This window comes from Vicia villosa, linkage group LG1 (assembly GCF_029867415.1).
Source record: "Vicia villosa cultivar HV-30 ecotype Madison, WI linkage group LG1, Vvil1.0, whole genome shotgun sequence".
NCBI lineage: Eukaryota > Viridiplantae > Streptophyta > Magnoliopsida > Fabales > Fabaceae > Vicia > Vicia villosa.
Window position 1 is genome coordinate 45,996,919 of NC_081180.1, and position 22,207 is coordinate 46,019,125.

The 22,207-nt window shown below is 34.7% G+C and overlaps 1 long non-coding RNA gene, 4 other non-coding genes and 2 pseudogenes across 5 annotated transcripts; 1 reads left to right on the forward strand and 6 right to left on the reverse strand.

Moving 5' to 3' along the window:
- Positions 1-3,191: 3,191 nt before the first annotated feature.
- On the reverse strand, positions 3,192-3,264 carry LOC131645556 (small nucleolar RNA snoR14; annotated as a pseudogene).
- A 6,675-nt stretch (positions 3,265-9,939) lies between these two features.
- On the reverse strand, positions 9,940-10,018 carry LOC131645530 (small nucleolar RNA Z101; annotated as a pseudogene).
- A 1,718-nt stretch (positions 10,019-11,736) lies between these two features.
- On the reverse strand, positions 11,737-11,830 carry LOC131645500 (small nucleolar RNA Z101). Its single transcript, XR_009297117.1, has one exon. It is a non-coding gene; the product is annotated as a small nucleolar RNA Z101 (small nucleolar RNA).
- Positions 11,831-11,928: 98 nt separating this feature from the next.
- LOC131645550 (small nucleolar RNA snoR14) lies at positions 11,929-12,013 on the reverse strand. The gene has a single exon (XR_009297157.1). It is a non-coding gene; the product is annotated as a small nucleolar RNA snoR14 (small nucleolar RNA).
- A 2,423-nt stretch (positions 12,014-14,436) lies between these two features.
- On the reverse strand, positions 14,437-14,530 carry LOC131645514 (small nucleolar RNA Z101). The gene has a single exon (XR_009297131.1). It is a non-coding gene; the product is annotated as a small nucleolar RNA Z101 (small nucleolar RNA).
- A 107-nt stretch (positions 14,531-14,637) lies between these two features.
- Positions 14,638-14,721, reverse strand: LOC131645557 (small nucleolar RNA snoR14). Its single transcript, XR_009297160.1, has one exon. It is a non-coding gene; the product is annotated as a small nucleolar RNA snoR14 (small nucleolar RNA).
- Positions 14,722-19,380: 4,659 nt separating this feature from the next.
- Positions 19,381-20,941, forward strand: LOC131605385 (uncharacterized). The gene is made up of 3 exons (XR_009284672.1): positions 19,381-19,659; positions 19,795-20,329; positions 20,660-20,941. It is a non-coding gene; the product is annotated as an uncharacterized LOC131605385 (long non-coding RNA).
- The last annotated feature ends 1,266 nt before the right edge of the window (positions 20,942-22,207 follow it).

The window sequence follows — 22,207 nt, forward strand, 5'->3', positions numbered from 1 at the left end:
ACCGAAAGAAGTTGGTGAGAACAAGTTCATTTTCAGCAAATCAGGTGTCAATGTGTCATTACCTCTCCTCCTGATCAGAATTTTATCCAAAATATTCAGCTTCAAAGTACCAGTACCAGTTGTTAGAAGGAATAGTGTCAATATTAGCCGTGGTTCTGGTACTATGGTCAGCGCTTTGGAGAATATTATGATAGTCAGGCTGTGGAGGCATGAACTGAGGTGCACAAGTGAGGGACTGAACAAGTTCTTTGAAGTTTACAGGATCCACTGTGTATACTTTGAGAGGTGTTGGCACCATTGGTGCTATTGGTGCTTTCTTCATTTTCTTTACTTGTGGCTTTCTTACTGAGTGAAGCCAAGAATTTTTGGATTGAGAAGGATATTGATTATGTTTCATTGATCCATTTAGTTTCTTGGTGTTTTGGGATTTTTTTTTTGGTAAGCAAGCTTCATTAAAGGAGAACAAAAGTTCTCAAACTCGATTACAAAAGGACCGGGAATAACACTCGGAAAAAGGAAAATTACACACCAAATGAAATTTAAGAGATATAAAACAAAGGATTTTTACAAAACTCGTAAAAATTACAATTGGTAAATGTAATATTCTCAATGAAAGACCACCTCCAAAGCAACGCTTTAATGTTCCAAACGATATCCATAACGCTCCAATCTTCCTCTCTATGTGAATTAGAATAGAATAGGATGTGGTCTTTCATTGGGAATGAAAATAGGACTCCATTCATTATGTAACATCCTATTTTCCTATTTTCATAAGTATTACATCCTATTTTCATTTCAAACCTTAAATTAGAATAGGACTCCATTCAGTTTCATGTTTGTAATGAAAATAGGATGTTATACTTATCGGTATGTGTAGGTGAGTTTGAAGAAGTTATTATGATTCAAGAGACTATATAGTTACTTACCCTTTTTGTTGTGAGACTATATAGTTACTTACCCTTTTGTTGTGATATACTGATATGATATATTTATTGATATTTTGTAGGTGTATGAGAAATAAACATGAAGGAAATATGAGTAATAATTAACGCACGTTGATGTGAATTTCAACGACTTACGGCTTTGGTGTGAGTGAGGCAGCAGGATTGAGGAATGGATGAAAATGAAAATGTGAGAAGAAATTCCAAAGTGGATTTTGTCTTTACCGTCGGCGGGTCAATGCATAGAATTTTCTTAATCTATTGTCATAGATATTAAAAATATTCCTCCAAATTTGTCTTTGTTCAAAAGGTCAGAAATATCTATTTATATAAAGTCAAATATGTCTATTTTTGTTTCAAATTTGGATGGAGATTCAACTTCATGATGAATGAAAGATTGACGAAAGAGATGATAACATGAGCCTTTGCCACTTCCCACTTGTTGTATGATGTGTCTTATTAAGTGAGAAATAATAATTGAGTATGAATATATCCACAAATAACAGAGTTAGACTAGATATGATATGGTAAAAGATATTTAAAAATAGGTTGAATTGAGAATTGGAGGGTAACGACTTTAAACTAACTACCCAAAACTGATGAACCAGAGAAGTTAATATTTGTTTGGCTTAAATACACTTTTGATCCTCTTTTTCTCCCTTACTTCAATTCAGATTTGTTTCTAGTGGGGTTGAACCCCTTGCCACTTTGGGTAACAAACCTACACCTTAGCAACTCATCCAACTGCACCCTTTGTTACCTAAGTGCACCAAGCTTTATATAGTATTGTTTTCTATTCAATTGCAGTTTTCTTGAATCAGTCTTTCTTATATTTCGCTGACATGTACTTTGCATGAAAGTGCATTGGTTTAAAACACAAATTATATGGTGTAAATTTGAAGCATGTTGCATGATGAATAATTTAAGTTCCGAGGGCTTCTACTTCATCTGCAAGGTTGAAGTTGTTAAATCCAAATAAGCATAATAAAAACACATTGTTATAATCACTACATGCCCTTATCAACACCAACATTGTTCCCAATCAAAAAATCTGAATAACCTTACTTAACATCGTCATTGTCGTTTTGGAGCCACACATTCAAAGCTTGCATAGCCATAACCATTTTCCAGAGTTAAATGAATGGTAGAATACAATTCTCCATCAATGCCATTCATTGAATATCAAAACCGTTTTCGGTTAGCTCCGTCATTTCTTTTTCCAGCTGAGTGGCCATTCTCGTTCAGAAATAACGAGCATTTGTTAGTATAGAATAGACAATTACGCTTTGTAATACATGGAGTCACATTATCTTGTAAAGAAACATAATATTTCTTGCATGAATCTTTCTCTTTTTTAAGCTATGAGAAAATCATTATCTTCATCTCAAATGTGTTTAAATTCAAAATCTGCATAACCCTTTTTCCTCTTTTGCTATCTAAATAGGCCTGAGAAATAATTAAAAACTTCATCCTTTATCTCCTAAACCCCTATCTATTTTTTCCATCTACTTCTATACAATTAATCTCAGCAACTTTTCTTCTATTTAGGAAGCACATGTGAAAGAACTTTGAATTTGCACTCTCCATCTCTAAACCATTTGCCACACACCATCTACCACATAACCTGAATTTCAATTGGCCACCTTCAATCTATTTGCACATAAGACGTTCTAGATGCTGCCAATTAAAGATATGTGTCTAGCTTCACTAGATTCTTTATCTTTGGAATCAATACTAAAAAAACATTATTAGCTCCACACATTATTACGCAATTCTAATGAAATTCAGCAAAGAATATATGAAAGTATGCTTTAATTACATCCTAAAACTCATTAATAAAACTGAAATTTATGCTATCCAAATCAAGGCACTTCGAACTCTCGGAATCCCAAACAACATTTCTTTTTTCCTCCTCTCTAAGTTCAGCTATGAGAACATCATTTTCTTCATCTCTAATGCGTTTAAGTAGAAAATTCTGCATAATTGGTCTTTCCTCTTTTTGTCTCTAGATAGATCTAAGAACTAATTGAAAACTTCATCCTTTATCTTCTAAACCACTTTCTGTTTTGTTCCATCAACTTCTATACAACTAATCTCGTTAACTTTTCTTCTATTTAACCTAAGCAATATTTTCCATGGACAATGATCTAAGAGTCCTTCATCCAAACACCATAAATAATTTATAAAGTTACATCACAAAATTAAGAAACTCAAGAAATGAAAAAAATCAAGCAAGAGGGAAATATTAAAACAATCAGAACCTGTCGGGATTCATGAATTACATCAAAGAATATCAGTGGATTCACAGACAACATCATATTGCTTTTCTTTTCCCTCTATGTACCTAACACTTGTCAACTCTGCAACATAGACAACTATAATCTCATGTCACCTTAAAATCATTCTAACATAAGCTTTACCCTATACAGAACCAAATATAGATTTTAGAAAAAGAAGAGGTTTTCAACACAATTTTCATTTTGAAAACAATAACAGAAACCTCTCTTTTTTTCCCTTCCGCTATCCAATAAACCCCAAAATTGAATTATGTATTATTGTAGATACATTCAGCCACCCAAAGATTGCATACCAAACTTCCTTGCTGATTTTTGGACAATCAAAGAAAATGTGAGAAACAGTATATTCTTTTCTGCATCTGAACTAACACACAACTTTAGATCCATTCAAAACCCCCTCTTTATCAGGCTGTCTTTTGTAGAGACTTTATTTTGCCATATTCTCTAAACCAGTGTAAATATATTAAGCAGGATCAGATCTTTTGTAGAGACTTTATTTTGCCATATTCTCTAAACCAGTGTAAATATATTAAGCAGGATCAGATCTTTTGTAGATACTTTATTTTGCCATATTCTCTAAACCAGTGTAAATATATTAAGCAGGATCAGATCTTTTGTAGATACTTTATTTTGCCATATTCTCTAAACCAGTGTAAATATATTAAGCAGGATCAGATCTTTTGTAGAGACTTTATTTTTCCATATTCTCTAAACCAGTGTAAATATATTAAGCAGGATCAGATTACTCCACGCAGCTGCAAAATTCCTCATACCATTTCTTCTGCTTTCCATCAAAATTGAGGAAAAAGCTTCCTTTACCGAATAAGACATTTACCCCATTTCCACTTATCTTCTGAATCTTACTTCAGCACAATTCTTTGAGCTTCCTTTCCTCTTTATTCATGGTTCTTTTCAACCTTATGTTCCAAGTCATGTCTTCTACATCTTTCACCACATGAAGCCTTTTTGTTCTCGATTAAACCAAACAGTCCCACATACCTGTTCTTCTAGATTATTCCTTTTATCAAAGAATCGGTCCAGAAATGCGATTCAGCTCCACTTCCTAATATCATTCACAACCTTTCAAAGAACCAATATAATTTAATGTCCCACAACCCACTTTCAACTTTTTTTTAATGTCCTGCCACCAAGCCAACCCCATTCTCTCAATTTTACTCACTCTACCAATGATTTCACCATATTTACCTTTAAAAACCTTAACGCACAAACTTTGTTTCTTTGTAAGTAATAGTAATCTCCGTTCCCACTTTCCTAATAGTGCTAGGTTGAACACCCTTAAATTTTTTATACCTAGATCCCCCTTCCTCTCTTTCCTAGCATACCTTTTTCCAATGAACCCAACTCATTTTTCTGCTTTCCAATCTTCAAACACATAAGACTTGCTGGGAAAGTATATTTGTTGAATTGCTTCCCAGTCTGTATGATATTCCAATATCCCTAAGACTAGTAATCTTGCTTTCATATGATCTTTTTAGTTTGGTAGTCGTCCAAAACAGTACCATAATCGCCGAAGCCATCCAGGTCCATGTTTCTCGAATATACCGGCTTGTTTCATCATGGGCGAACTTTCCTGCTCGGTTATGACTCCTGGAAATCTGCTACTATTTGCGAGAGCAACTGAACTGAAACTATTGTAATTGGAACACATGATTCACCTCAACCACCTTAACTTCCACGTCCGGTTTGGAACGTAGGATGGCACACTTTCATTTATATTCGAGAAACAGAAGCAAAAGAAACACTGACCTGTCATTGTTATTTTCAATCCGACTCTTTTACGATGACATTAGAGCTCTGATCATTGCAATCTTGATTAATCCTCCCATGAGATTCGATATGAAGTCGTTGTCATCACGGATGCTTACTGCAAACATTTAAATGTAGTAATCAAACATCATAACCACGTCATACAAATAGCGTATCAGTTCACCCAAATGACCCACTATCCTGGTAAAAACAACCTGCAACATATAATGTGACAAAACAACAGAAACCAAGGAAAAATCTAGTGTGATGATTATCAACCAACTGTAGAGTAAGCCCCTAAACAACTATAGTCGCCATTATATTCGTACATTAATAGTTTATTTATCTTGTCTATAAAGATAAGAATTCGTGGACACTTTAGTTAATAGAAAATGGTCGGCTGTGATTTTAGAAAGTTAAAAAGGTAAGAGTTACTAATCTTTCCGGCTTGTAATGAGCATGTCAATTTGTTTCACCAGCAGGGCCAATTTGTTTAGGAATTTTGATAGCATTAGATGTACCTACCTTCTGGTTGTCCGTCCCTCTACTGCGACATTTGCTAAAACAGACAGATCTACCAGCATCAAATTGACAACACTTGGAAGGTAGATGCTGAGATGAATAGAGACAGGAGATATTTGATTTGATTTCGCAGCCATCCTGTTAGTGTCATCCTTAATTTCTTTTCGAATCAAAGCATCCCAACAATTTTCACAACCTTCCAACATATAGATAACACATATACATTGTAAGTTGAGTTATATGACATTAGATCATCAAACAAAGCGTTGTAAACAAACAATAGTTAATCATACTTGGTCAATAGAATCTGTGAGAAATACTTATCTTCCAAATGGCGGTATCAGCAGTATTAACATGGTGATTCCCGTGTCACCTCCACTCACCGATCTGCTCTAACAAACTTTATCGTCGACATCGGCATCACATTGGCACTATGGTTCTCATTGTGAGCCGATTTCATCCCGATCTGGGAGCTATGAGTGACGCAAGACATTCACAGCAGCTCTATGCATCTGCACATTCTACAAACACAAAAAAATTTCCATCCAATTCATCTATAATAATCAGACCCCCTCTGTTCAGAAACACTACTCGATAAGAATTCGCAAACCGACTAAATTATACGATGCAAATTCAATGCCAGATAACTGAAACCTTGACGGAGATTTCTCCCAAAAGCTGTGTCAACATACTCAATCAAAATTCATTTAATATCCATCTTCTCTATCATTATTCACATGTGCAGGTAACCATGGCAAAATCAAAATGCATTACAAACAACATAATAATCACATTTTGCATTCATCCAACCAATAAAGGTCAGACAGCACATGAATATTTAATATATGTTCTGTAATTATTAACTCAGAAAATGTTTAACCGGAAAAAACCATACTGCATCACCACATAGTGTATTGGAGATTGTGAGTCCTTCCGATTTATAGTCACACCCTGTGTCGAGCTTCCGAGTTGCATCATCTTATTTGAACCAATCGCGACATTATCTCATTTCTCGAGTTATAATGCACTTGCGAGCTTCATCGAACTGGTGGCAATGTTCTCGAATCTCTATTTGGAAGAGGACTGGCAAAATACAATGACAATAGATTCAATATAGCCCCTGCTTTTCTTCAAGCATATGGGGAGCCGACCCTGAATGGATCTCAAACTAACGGTCGGAACACGAGATTTATCCTTAACTAAACCAAATGAAATAGGAGACTTGTATAACAGCATAAGTAAACAAATTTCTTACAATATAGGGAATTGCCAAAATAAACATCAAGGAACAGTTATTAGGCTAAATACTTAGATAGTAACTCTACTATCTTATAATTTTCTTCATATTAGCACTATTGATTATCTTAACACATTCAAATTACACTCTTAGGATTATAGTTTTCTTCTCAGCAGTGACATTACACAGCAACTCACAAGACATCATTGTCACACAAACACACACATATTTGCAATTGACCAATACATCATCTTATATCCCAACTTTTAAGTCTCACTCATTATCACATATGTACCTATCACTTGTCAACTTTCCAACATTAGACAACTATAATCTCATGTCACCTTAAAATACAATTGCCACATAATTTTACAAGAAAACCAGTCAAATGAAATGATTAAATTCTACATTCTCAGTCTATTCTTTGGAAAAATCCGGGTAAGGATAACTTGAAATCATTCAAACTAACATAAGCTTTACCCAAAACAGAACCTAATTTAAATTTTAGAAAAAGATGAGGGTTTTCAACACAATTTTCACTTTGAAAACAACAACACAAACCCGACAGTTTAAAAGCACAAATACTCACTTTTAACCCATTTTCTTCAACCTCTAACCACCCAAACCATATTCAATCATATTTTAACATACTCAAGCATTTCATACCATAATTTCATCATCATACAAGAATATATGCACTATGTTTTCATCACTTCCTAACCTCATTAATTTCTAACCATAACAACCAAACTCATTTAATCAACATGTCATGACAATTGACAACAAGAAACAACAACCACAATATAGTTTCATTTTCATTTCATGTTCACACAACATCAACACAACATCAACTTCATGGGTTACTAACAATAGCACCAGACATAGCAAAAATCATTTTTCAATCCCACGACCCACCCTCTACCTTTTTTTATGTCCTACCACCAATCCGACCCCATTCTCTCAATTTTACTCACTCTACCAATGGTTCCATTATATTTACTTTTTAAAACCTTAACCCACAACTTATTTAACCCCCCTTCCCCTCTTTCCTAGCATACCTTTTCCATTTAACCCCAACTTATTTTTCTGCTTTCCAATCCTCCATCCCATAAGAAATTTTTAAAAAGATTCAAGATTAGAAATAATACCTGACGAGGCTTTAGAAGGATGACTCGACCACGTAAGGATAAGCGTTGATTATGCCACTTGGACAATTTTCCTTACACTATATTAATCACCAATTTCCAGAACTTTTCTTCTATGATTACAACAACTAGAAGGAATATCCTAGTATTTGAATATAATAGTTTCAACCTTACAATTTAACAGATTTGTTGCTTCGTCTAACTAATATTGTGGAAAATTGACTCCAAAAAAAAACTTTTATGAAACTTTATTTTAAGACCAGATATTAACTCAAATAATTGTAGATTTGCAACCAACAGGAATATCCAAGTATTTGAATCTAGTAGTTCCAACCTTAAAATTTAATAGATTTGTTAATATTGTGGAATATTGACTCCAAATAAAATACTTTTATGAAACTTTATTTTAAGACCAGATATTAACTTATAACTATAGATTTTCCTTCATGGCCCCCTCATGTTTTGCTAACTTTTTCCCAGAATTAAAATATCTTTTGCTTAATGCATATGCGAGAAGTGAACATCTCCTCTATCGAACTAATAACACTGATAAATAGGAAAAGGCGATAGAGGATCACCTTGCATAGACCTTTACCAACTTCGAATTCTTTTGCATTAACCAACACTAAAATAGTGGATGTTCGAAGACACTCTGAAATCCAGCCTCTCCATTTAACGTTGAATCCATCAAAGTCCAAATATCTACGGTCCACAAAATCATATACTTTTTCATTTGCTATGAGTATTCCACCAACCATTTGTCGGCCCTCTAAGAACGCAAATTGCAAATCAAAGATAACCTTTTTAGCCACATGCTGCTAATTAGATATCGATCGACCTCAAATCTAATTAGACATATCGACCTAAGATAGTTTAGCTTCACCGAATTCTCAAACTTTGGAATCAATGCTAAAAAAATATTATTAGCTCCACACTATTTGCCATTACAATGAAATTCAGCAATGAATATGTGAAAAAAGTACGCTTTAATCACATCCCAAAACTACTTAATAAACTTGAAATTTATGTTATTCGGGCCAGGGTTTTTCAAATTCTCACAATCCCAACCAAAATTTCTTATTTCTCCTCTCTAAATTCAGCTCTGACAATGTCATTAATGCCAATGAAGAGACAATAATAATATAATTCTATCGCAAATCAAGTGATTCATCCATGTAGCAATGACCAATTCACTCCATCCTTGAACTTCCAGAGATTTCCATTTTTCTTCCTCTAATGTATGATATCATTCCAACTCACTCCAACATTTGAGTACAAAACGGTTTCGGTCTCAAATACTAATTTTCTCACAAGTTAGAATTGGAAAGTGACAAGTCCTTCATCCAAACAACATTGCAAATATTCTGGCCATTTTATCTATCCATCCCTCTGAAAATATATGAATCTATCAATATAGCTCGTTGTTGATCATCTAATTTTGACTATGTAAATCCTCAGCCAATTTAGAGTAAATCTATTAGTTATGCATGAGATAAAAACTTCACAAAGTCTAACATCTAACCATTCTTGTTGTTTCTCCAACTCCTTTGCATTCTCATTCTAACTTAATCGCATTAATCCCCCATTACGCACCATCTAGCGCCTATTTCTATTCGATCAACTCCATCAATATACTCGATAATAGCCTTTTTCCACCCGCAATTAATCCAAACCATGATCACCCTGATTAGTCTCATAAATCTCATTTTAAGTGATTTAACTTTTTTAACAAATTAACATATCCCCTTGGAATAACCAAAAAGATTTTAAAATATGTTCTAAAAATTCAATCAACCTGAATCAATCCTAGAACTAGATCCAACTTTGTCCATGAGTCCAAATAATAAGTGAATGATTAAAATTATAACACAATATCTTGCACAACCAATTATGCCAATGAAGAGACAATAATATAATTCTATCGCAAATCATATAACCCATGTAGCAATGACAAATTCATTATAGTACGACGATAATTTTAATGCTACGGTAATTTAAGATTAGATGGATCTAAGAAAACAAAAAACACTTAGGGGCATCAGTTCTTCTAGGAGATATTAACATCAATGAAATTCAAATGCAAATTATCCATTTACACAACTGCCCATTCGTAAATTTAATAACAATTCAAAAACCATAAATAATTGATAAAGTTACCTCACAAAATTGAGAAACTCAAGGAATGGAAAAAATAGGAACGCCTCCTCTGCCAACTTTTTCCCACAATTAAAGTATCATTAAGGTTCATACAACATATGCGACAAGTGAAGATCTCCTATACCAACTTTTCCCACAATTAAAATATCATTCCACAATTAAAGTATCATTCGCGTACAGCATATGCAACGAGTGAATATCTCCTATGCCAATTTTTTCCCGCAATTAAAATATCATTTCACAATTAAAGTATCATTCGCGAACAACATATGCCAAGTGAACATCTCCTCTACCAAACTAATAACCTCAAAAATAGGAAAACGCAACCTTTACCAACTTCAATTTTTTTTGCGAGGCTTCCAATGACCTACATTAAATAGTTGAAGTTCAAAGACACTATGAAATTCAGCCTCTCCATTTATTTACCTTTCACAAACTCAAAGAAGTCATATGATATTTCAAAATCCACTTTTACATCAACACTTTTTCAAAATCCACTTTAAACATCAATGCTTCTTATCATTTACTAACTCATTTGCTATGAGTATTCGATCTACCATCTGTTGGCCCTCTAAAAACCCAAATTGCATATCAGAGATAACTTTTATAGCCACGTGCTACTAAATAAAAATATCGACCAGTTTAGCTTCACCAAATTCTCAATCTTTGGAATCAATGCTAAAAAAAGCACTATTAGCTCCACACTATTTTGCCATTAGAATGAATTCAACAATGAATATGTGAAAGTACACCTTAATCACATTCCAAAACTACTCAATAAACTTAATTTATGTTATATATTTCGAACTCACACAATTCTCAACCAACCTTTCTTATTTCCTTCTCTCTAAATTCAACTATGAGAATGTCATCATCTCATCTTTGATGCATTTTAAAAGTCTCTTTTGACTTTGGCCAGTGATTTAACTTTATTAACAAATTATAACATATCCAACATTTTCTCAAGAATTATAAATGGACCTCAATTTTTCGAGAATTAGAATTGGACAGTGGCTTTTATCCAAACACAATTGGAAACATTCTGGCCATTTGAGTAACCATCCCTTTGAAAATATGAATCTGTCAACACAACTCATTGTTAAGCCCTCTAATTTGGACCATGTTAATCTTTTGCAAATTAACAAGAAATCTATCAGTTCTGCTTCTGATAAAAACTTCTCAGAGTCTAAAATATAGACACTTCTAGTTTCTCCAACTCCTTTGCATTCCCCTTCTAACATCTGTTTTTCAATCAGCTCCATCAATTTACTCCATAGCAGACTTTTTCAACCAACAATTAATCCAAACCATGATCATCCTTGACTAGTTTTAAAAACCTCATTTACTTTGGCCAGCTATTTAACTTTATTTACAAATTAATATATCCACTTGGAATAACCAAAAAGATTTTAAAAAATCAAGAATCAAACCTAAACCTACCAAGATCCACCTTTGTCCGACAGTCCAAATAATAAGTGAATGTTTTAAAATTCTAGAACACAATATCTTGCACAACCAATGGATTTAATGCCAAAGAAGGGACCATAATAATATAATTCTACCGCAAATCTAGTGATCCATGTAGCAATGACCAATTCATTCTTGTACGATGATAATTACTATAGACAGAAAAAACAGAAAACAAAACACATAAACAAATATCATAGAATTTAGGGCATCAGTTCTCCAAGGTGATATTAACATCAACAATATTCAGATGCAAACTACCCATTTACACTATTTCAGATTCATCATCTGCCCAATTCTGATAACAGTTCAAAACCTATAAATGACCCATAATTGATTCAACAAATCGAGAAATTCAAGAAACGAAAAAATAAGCAAAAGAGGGATATATGAAAGTGATCAGAACCTGTCGGGATTCATGAATTACATCAAAGAATATCAGCGGATTGACAGACAAATGAACTTCTATCATCACTTCGCTTTTCTTTTCCCTCTACATTATAATAATTCAAACAACCACCATAAAAACAATCTCAAAAATTTATAAACCGAAACAAAACCAAATCAGGTATGCGTGTAAATGATTTTGCAAAATTTAACTCATACTTGCAGAATTTCACTTATATATCATACTGACATGATTTTGCAAAGCGTCTTGTCTAGTCAACGAATAATTGTCACACCTCTTAGAAGTTGATTTATGGTTGTCTTGCACCTTTCACCAATTCCCAGTTCCATGTATAAAATAGAAACCAATACTACAAACATTTAAGTGGATGAATTCAGTGACTTTGAATTTCTATACCATTAATGACTAATTATTTTTTATAAAATTGAAAGTAAAACAGAAAAACAAAGCAAAAGAAAAGAAAATGAGTGAGAGTGTGTCTGATGCCACAAAAGCACCGGAACCTGGTCCATTATTTAGGATAAAGCTATGGGAGACCGGGTAACCTTACAATTTAGTACCCAAGGAATATAGAGAGTATAAATTCCCCACTTCAAACCAAATTAAACTAGAAACATGACTGTTGGATAGCATTCTGCAATATCATTTACTGAACCCAAAATCAAATTTGAATATGACAGTAGTAAACTTACAGAAAGAGGCAGCATATACATTTTGTGGAGTTACATGAATAGTAGAATACAATTCTCCAGCAATGCCATTCATTGAATATCTTCAAGGATCAAAAGCAATATCACAAATGAATGATTCGCTGTTGATTTCATTTATTTCGGTTAGCTCCGTCATTTCTTTTCCAGCTAAGTGGTCATTCCCGTTTAGAAATAACGAGCATTTGTTAGTATGGAATAGAAAATTATGCTTTGTAATACATGGAGTCACGTTATCTTGTAAAGAAACATAATATTTCCTGCTTGAATCTTTCTCTTTTTTAAGCTATGAGAAAATCATTATCTTCATATCGAATGTGTTTCAATTCAAAATTCTGCATAACCATTCTTTTCCTCTTTTGCTATCTAAATAGACCTGGGAAATAATTAAAAACTTCATCCTTTATCTCCTGAACCCCTATCTATTTTGTTCCATCTACTTCTATACAATTAATCTCATTAACTTTGAATTTGCATCCTCCATCTCTAAACTATTTTGAGCGTGATTTTTGCCACCCACCATCTAGCACCTGATCTGTTTTTCCATCAACTTACTCCATAGCAGCCTATTTCCAACAGCAATTAATCAATACCATGATCACCATTGATTAGTCTTATAAATAAAAATTAATGTACTCCCCTTGGAATAACTAAATTAATGTTCGTGAGTCCAAGTAATAAGTGAATGATTAAAATTAGAACACGGTATCTTGCACAACAAACGGATTTAATGCCAATGAAGGGACAATAATAATAATATAATACTATCGCAAATCAAGTGATCAATGTTACGTAGCAATGACAAATTCATTCTAGTACGATGATAAGTTTAATGATACGGTCAATTTAAAATAGATGAATAAAAAAACAGAAAACAAAGCACTTCAAACTCTCGGAATCCCAAACAACATTTCTCAATTTTTTCATCTCAAATGCGTTTAAGTAGAAAACTCTGCATACTTGGTCTTTCCTCTTTTTGTCTCTAGATAGACCTAAGAACTAATTGAAAACTTCATTCTTTATCTTCTAAACCGCTTCCTGTTTTGTTCCATCTACTTCTATACAACTAATCTCGTTAACTTTTCTTCTATTTAACAAGTGAAAGAGGTGTTATTAACCTTTTTTCCAAATGATATGTTTTCTGGCCATTTGACTGATTAAATCTCCTGCCAATTAAGAGTAAATCTATTAGTTCTGCTTTAGATAAAAAAACTTTTTAAATTAGTTCTGCTTTAGATAAAAACTTCTTAAAGTAACATCTAGCCCCTTCATGTTTCTCCAACTCCTTTACATTCCTATTCTGAATTTATCACATTCGAATCTCCCATAACGAACCATCTAGCTCCTGTTTTTCTTTACTATATAGCAGTCTTTTTACACCTGCAATTAATGCAAATCAATTAATCCAAACCATGATCAATCCTGATTAGTCTTATAAATGTCATTTTACTTTGGCAAGCAATTTAAAGTAGCCCCATAGAATAACCAAAGAGATTTTAAAAAATCAACCAACGTGAATCAATCCTAGACCGAGATCCAACTTAGTCAGTGAGTCCAACTAATAAGTGAATGATTAAAATTAGAACACAATATATCTTGCACAACCAATGGATTCAATGCCAATGAAGGGACAATAATAATAGTAATTTAATTCTATCGCAAATCAAGTGATCCAGGTAGCAATGACCATTTCAATCTAGTACGATGATAAGTTTAATGAAACGGTCAATTTTAGACTAGATGGATCCACAAAAACAGAAAACAAAATACATCAACAAATATAGACTTTTCAGCAACCGTTCTCCAAGGTGTTATTAACATCAATGACATTCAGACGCAAATTACCCATTAAAACAATTTCAGATTCATCATCTGCCCAATTCTGCAAAATTCTGTTAACTCAAAAACCATAAATAATTTATAAAGTTACATCACAAAATTAAGAAACTCAAGAAATGAAAAAAATCAAGTAAGAGGGAAATATGAAAACAATCAGAACCTGTCGGGATTCATGAATTACATCAAAGAATATCAGTGGATTCACAGACGACAACATATTGCTTTTCTTTTGAACTCTGCAATATAGACAACAATAATCTCATGTCACCTTAAAATCATTCTAACATAAGCTTTACCCTAAACAGAACCAAATATAGATTTTAGAAAAAGAAGAGGTTTCAACACAATTTTCATTTTGAAAACAATAACAGAAACCTCTCTTTTTTCCCCTTCCGCTATCCAATAAACCCCAAAATTAAATTATGTATTATTGTAGATACATTCAGCCACCGAAAGATTGCGTACCGAACTTCCTCACTGACTTTTGGACAATCAAAGAAAATGTGAGAAACATTATCTTCTTTTCTGCATCCGAATGAACACGCAACTTTAGATCCATTCAAAACTCCCTCTTTACCAGGCTGTCTTTAGTAGGGACTTTATTTTGCCATATTCTCTAAACTAGTGTAAATACATTAAGCGGGATCAGAATACTCCGCGCAGCTGCAAAATTCCTCACACCATCTCTTGTGCTTTTCATCAAAACTGAGGAACAAGCTTCATTTACCGAATAAGATATTTATCCCAATTCCACTTAGCTTCTGAATCTTCCTTCAGTATAATTCTTTGAGTTTCCTTTTCTCTTTATTCAAGGTTCTTTTCAACCTTATGTTCCAAGTCATGTCTTCTACATCTCTTTCACCACATGAAGCCTTTTTGTTCTCGATTAAACCAAACTGTCCCACATACCTGTTTTTCGAGATTATACCTTTTATCAAAGAATCGGTCCAGAAATGCAATTCAGCTCCACTTCCTAATTTCATTCACAAACTTTCAAAGAACCAATATAATCTAATGTCCCACAACTCACTTTCTACTTCTTTTTTTATGTCCTGCAAACAAGCCAACCCCATTCTCTCAATTTTACTCACTCTACCAATGATTTCACCATATTAACATTTTAAAACCTTAACCCACAAATTTTGTTTCTTTGTAAGTAATCTCCATTCCCACTTTCCTAATAGTACTAGGTTGAACACCCTTGAATTTTTTATACCTAGATCCCTCTTCCTTTCTTTCCTAGCATACCTTTTTCCAATGAACCCAACTCATTTTTCTACTATCCAATCTTCAAACAGATAAGAGTTGCTGGGAAAGTATATTTGTTGAATTGCTTCCCAGTCTGTATGATATTCCAATATCCCTAAGACTAGTAATCATGCTTTCATATGATCTTTTTAGTTTTGTAGTCACCCAAAACAGTACCATAATCGTGGAAGCCATCCAGGTCCATGTTTCTTGAATATAACGGCTTCAGGTTTCATCGTGGGCGAACTTTCATGCTCGGTTACGACTCCTGGAAATCTGATACTATTTGCCGAGAGGAACTGAAGTGGAGCTATTGTAATTGGTACACATGATTTACCTCAACCACCTTAACTTCCACGTCCGGTTTGGAACATAGGATGGCACGCTTCCATTTATTTACGAGAAGCAAAAGAAACGCTGACCTGTCATTGTTATTTTCAATCCGACGCTTTTACGATGATAATAGAGCTTGACTTGTCATCTCCGATCATTGCAATCTTGATTTCTCCTCCCATGAGACTCGATATGTAGTCGTTGTCATCACGTATGATTACTGCAAACATTTAAAAGTAGTAATCAAACATCATTACCACGTCATACAATTGGCGTATGAGTTCACCAAATGAACCTCTATCCTGGTAGAAACAACCTGCAACTTATAATGTGACGAAACAACAGGAATCAGGGATGAATCTAGTGTGATTATTATCAACCAACTGTAGAGTAAGCCCCTAAACAACTATAATCTCCATTATATTCGTACATTAATAGTTTATTTATCTTGTCTATAAAGATGAGCATTTGTGGATACTTTAGTTAATAGATAGTAGTCGGATGTGATTTTAGGAAGTTAAAAGGTAAGAGTTACTTATCTTTCTGGCTTGTAATGAGCATGTCGATAAAATCGGAATAATAACCACCGTGATACCCAAAAATGAGAAATCATTGAGTATTCATGTTACACCAAATGTTCTTTCACCAGCAGGGCCAACTTGTTTAGGAATTTTGATAGCATTAAATGTCTCTACCTTCTGGTTATCCGTCCCTCAACTGCGACATTTGCTAAAACAGGCATATCTACCAGCATCAAATTGACAACAGTTGGCAGGTAGATGCTGAGATGAATAGAGACACGAGATATTTGATTTGATTTCCCCGTCATCCTGTTAGTGTCATATTCAATTTCTTTTCTAACCATAGCAGTGCTAATTTGTCCCAACAATTTTCACAATCTTCCAAATGTAACTCTAAAATCAAAATGCATTGCAATTTGCAAGACACAGAAATCGACACCACAACATATAGATAACACATACACATTGTAAGTTGAGTTATATGACATTAGATCATCAAACAAAGCGTTGTAAACAAACAATAGTTAATCATACTCGACCAATAGAATGTGTGAGAAATACTTATCTTCCAAATGGCGGTATCAGCAGAATTAACATGGTGATTCATGTCTCATTCGAACTCACCGATCTGCCCTAACAAACTTGATTCATGTCTCATCCGGACTCACCGATCTGCCCTAACAAACTTGATTCATGTCTCATCCAGAATCACCGATTCGCCCTAACAAACTTGATCATTGACATCAGCACTATGGTTCTCATTGTTGTCGCACGCTCGCGAAAATAAACAACAGAGTCGCCACCAATATATTTATCCCATTGAGGGAAAGGAATATCAGAAAACCTATAATAAGGATAAGAGAAGGTCTTGCGACCAGAGATAGGGTACGGGAGTCGGTTACGCGAGGGGAAGGTACTAGCACCCCTCACGCCCATCGTACTCGATGGTATCCACCTATGTTTGTTCTATTCTAAGGGTGTATAAATCTAAAGCTTAATCACTAAGGGAATGCATGCAAATGAAAGAAAAGAAACACGGGGAAAATAAGGTTTTTAAATAATTGTGCTCGCTTAGGCCCCGCGACCTAATGCCTACGTATCCTTTTCAGGAATCAGAGCGCCGTAGTTCGGCTCTTTAGTTTTTGTTTGTTTTTGTGTTTTTTAGTGAACGACGTTACATTCGCACTCCGCTGCTCGACCTCTGGAGTCTTAAGCTGGGAATGGAGCGGAAACAACGTGTCCGATTAATGAGAAAGAATGCCCTGAAGGCAAGAGAAAGAATGCCTCGGAGGCAAGAGAGAAAAGAGATTGGTTTGTGTCTTTTATGTGTGATTCCATGATGGACGAAAACCTACTACAAGGCATCGCATCACTTCCTCACTTTGATTAGCTCTGAGCCTTTATTAGATATTTTGAAATGTTTTTGGTTGGGTGTCTTTTAAGGGAAATTAATTTGTGACTTAGATCATACCAAAAAGAGTTTTGTTTTGCATATTTAGAGAAAGCACATCGAGGCCTACGCCACAATCGTTTCTCTAAATAACGGTTAAGAAATACATCGAGGTTTCACACCTCAATCATTTCTTCTCCGCTAAGTAAAGGAGATACAAAAAGAGTTCTTTTGTGAATATTTAGAGAATGCACATCGAGGCCTACACCACGATCGTTTCTCTAAACAACGGTTAAGAAATACATCGAGGCTTCACACCTCAATCATTTCTTCTCCGCTAAGTAGGAAAGAACATACATCAAGGCCTACGCCTCAATCATTTCTCTCTTACTATGAAATATAGTAACGGTATGATCTTCATCGATATTTATTAAGTATTTTAAAAGTTGAAAAGAAAAGAAACAAAACTAGCCTAAGATGAAAACTAGCCTAATATGATGGGAGCCTCTAAATCCTAAAGTTGTCATGGTTTCTACCTAATGGTTAGGAGCAAAAAAGCGGCATGAAAGTATAAGCATAGGCGGAGATCGAAATTACAAGTAAAAATACAAGTAAATAACGATACAAGAATTAGTGTAAAATGGCTAACATAAACACTTGAAAATATGGTACAAGACATGAAAGTGAACGATGCAACATAGTACAAAAAATCAAATTTAAAGGACTATTTATTTTTATTGATTTTTTTATGTGACAAAAAGACAAGAATTTAATCAAGCAAGTGAATTAAAAATACAAGCCTAAAACTATTATTTTTGTGATTATTTTACTATTTTTATATGTGACAAAAATTCTATCAAGGTCTCAAAATTAATAAGAGAGAATTAGTATTAATTATCAAAATGAAAATGGCAAAAAACTAATTAAAAACTAAATTCTAATAATAGATATAGGGGGGTGCAGCACTGAATATAGTGGTGTAATAGCAGTTAGGGCGCTGGCCCATTGAGGCAGGCCCAGGACATTATTTTTGTTTCAGATTGTTGGCCAAAAATGGATAGCACGGGCCAGTGGGGTGTAAATGGTAAAACGGCCCATGTGCGATTTTATTGTTTGATTTTCTTGTCAAAGAAGTTGTATGGGCTTCATAGGTGTGTGCTTAGCAATTACGACCCAGGGATTGTTTTTATCAGATTTTCATACAGAAAAAAATAAAATTTAAAAAAACAAATTAATAATGGAAATAATGGAAAAAGAGAAATTGGGGATTAGGGTTAGGCTTTGCGCCGTTTCAACTCTTTCTCTTAACTTCTCGTTCTCGTTTCTCCTTCGTGAAAACGGCGATGGCCTTCCCCTCCTCTCCGGCGAGCGTTATGAACGCCGCCGCAACTAATCCTTCTTCTACCTCGATCTCCGTCTCTAATCCCAACCTCATTCTTTCTAATTCGTCCCTCAATTCTCTGTATTTGATTCACAACAAAACCCTAAGAAGCCTAAGAAAGCGATTACAAGATGATGATGGACGCTACTGCTCAATTCATGGGGGAAACAATCAGAAGACCACAATCTACCGTATAGCATCAACAATGGCGCAAAAGAAGATGAATGATGGAAATAGCGATTCGAAGACTTACCTGAATGTGAGCCGAAGATGGTTGTTGAGGAAAACCAGAGGTGAGGTAATATTAAGCATCCATTATTCTTCAGTTCTTTGCTCTTCTTCTTCTTCTTCTCTTCTTCTATTTCTGAATTTTTGCTTTGAAACTCTGTTGATTGTTATTCTACGATTTGTTGTTGTGTTGATGTTATTGCAGTTAGAGATGAGGCGAAGATGATGATGCTGTTTGAAGGAATTTGTTGAAGATGAACGAATGGAGTTGGTGGATGGGAGCGTTTCTTTGGGAGATTGAAGGTGAAGAGTAAGAGTGACGCCGATGGTTGTGATGCTGAGATGAACGTTGGATGAGGCTCGTTCTTGGAGAATTTGCAGTGATGTCGAGGCGATACGAAAGCGAAGTTGTGAGGAAGATTGAGGTTTGCGGACTTATGTATGGATTGACGATGATGAAATCTTCAGGTGTTGACCCTTTTCTTCTCCTTCTTCAATTTTCTTCTTCAATTCTGTTATGTGTGGATTTAGGATTTGGCTTGTGATAGTGATGATGGTGAGGTGCAGGTTTGGAGTTAATTCGATGAAGATGAAGGTTGAGGTTGCAGAGTTTGAAGATGGGTGAGTATGGAAGAGAGTGAAAGCGTGGAGTTTGTGATGTGGAACTGAGAGAATGAATGGAGTGAAAATGGTGGAGCCGCTCAAGAATGATTGAAGTCTCTGTTATATAGGGATGAAAGGTTGGTTCTCTTCTGAAGTTTCTGTTAATTCAGTTAGAATTCTGTTAGCTTTTCTATTGGCTATAACTGAATTAGTTAGGTTTTTAAGTTTGTTATGAGTTGGTTTAGGAATCTGTTAGGTGTTTTAGAAGTTAGTTACAAGGGAAGTTACAATTCTGTTATAACTGTTAGGATGAGTTAGCTTTCTGTTGGAAGGTTAGTTGGTGGTTTGAAACTGGTTAGAGGTGAGTTATGCAGTGTTTGTTAGTACTGGCTGAAACTGGTTTTTGATATGGATGTGGCTGCTGTTTGATATTGGTGTATATGACATTTTTCTGGTTTGATTTGCAGGTACAGGCTCAGTTTTGAAGATGGAATATGGGGCTGAAGTGAATTTATCATGCAGCGGGCTCGGTTCGACTTCAAGTGCAGGCTGCAGAGCATGAAGAAAAAGGAAGAGGAACTTGGGATTAGTTTTAGGTTTAGAAGTGAGCATATGATGTTTCTTTTTTCTTTCTGTTCCATGTTCCAAAAGTAGACAAACAGTAGGGTATTGGTATGGTTTGTAAATAATGGATTTCATTTGTAAATTTGAACTTGAATGAATATATTTGGAATAATGTTGGTTTTGAATGATGTGATATTGAGAATGGATGACGAATACATTTGTTGTTGAAATTGTGGTGATCTTTGAAAGAGCTTTGAATAAAGAATTCCAATTACTCTTACACTCCATATTAGCCCGCACGAATTTTCTCTCCAAACTCAACATGTTTACAACCCACTCTAATCAAGTTATTTGAACATACATTTAAATTCATGACATTGAATAATTCCAAACAAGGGATCCCTATGATCAAACTAAATTAGTCTTGCGCTAAAACTCTTATCTTCAACCATCAGATTTAATCCAGGTTAATTGCTCTCGGCCTTAAAATATCTTGCTTTGGTGAACACACGATGGGGATTCCTTGAAATAAATGATGGTGGAAGCATCAAGGAACACCTTGGCATGAAATCTCATGAGAATTTAGATGAAGAAGAGATTCATACTGCCCAAAAATTAAAGCTTTAATCTTATAATCCAACACCCGAAGTAACATTTACTGAATCATACTTGAATGAAGTAGAAACCCCAATCTCCAAGATCCTTGAACCCAAGACAACTTTATTGATTTAATGATGCATGAGTTATGACGACCTAAGATGTAAATGAATGAGAAACATAAGCCAATTAGAAATAAAATTAGGAGGGCAAATTTTGGGGTGCAACAGCTGCCCCTATTTAATCGCCTCAAACTTGAAGGCGAGATTGGCGCTAGCCTTTCGAGCAATCAAGGTAGAAGAAGATTAAATACCAAGTAAACCCGAAAATTTGCCTGATGAGAGATGTTATCCACTGGGGAAAAGATGGTGTCAACTCCACTTAGGTAGAATGTATCAATTCTGGATTGATCAAATTGACTCTGAGTCAAAAATGAAATACACATCAACTCTGGGTTGAAAAGGAAAGGTGGGTTGACTCTGGGTCGAAGAATAAAGGGAGGTCAACTCTGGGTTGGATAAGAGGTAAACATCAATTCTGGATTGAGAACGGAAAGTGAAATTAGTATTAATGGGACAAGATATAGGCATCAACTCTGGGTTGAGAAAGAAGGAAAGAAAATCAACTCTGGGTTGAAAACAAGAGATAGACATCAACTCTGGGTTGAGAGAAAGTAAATCAACTCTGGGTTAGAAATGAAATAAACGTCCACTCTGGGTTGAAAAAGAAACGTGGGTCGACTCTGGGTTGAAGGATGAAGGGAAATCAACTCTGGGTTGAGGACAATAGGTAGACATCAACTCTGGGTTGAGAGAAGGTAATTCAACTCTGGGTTGAAAGAGGAAAGATGATCA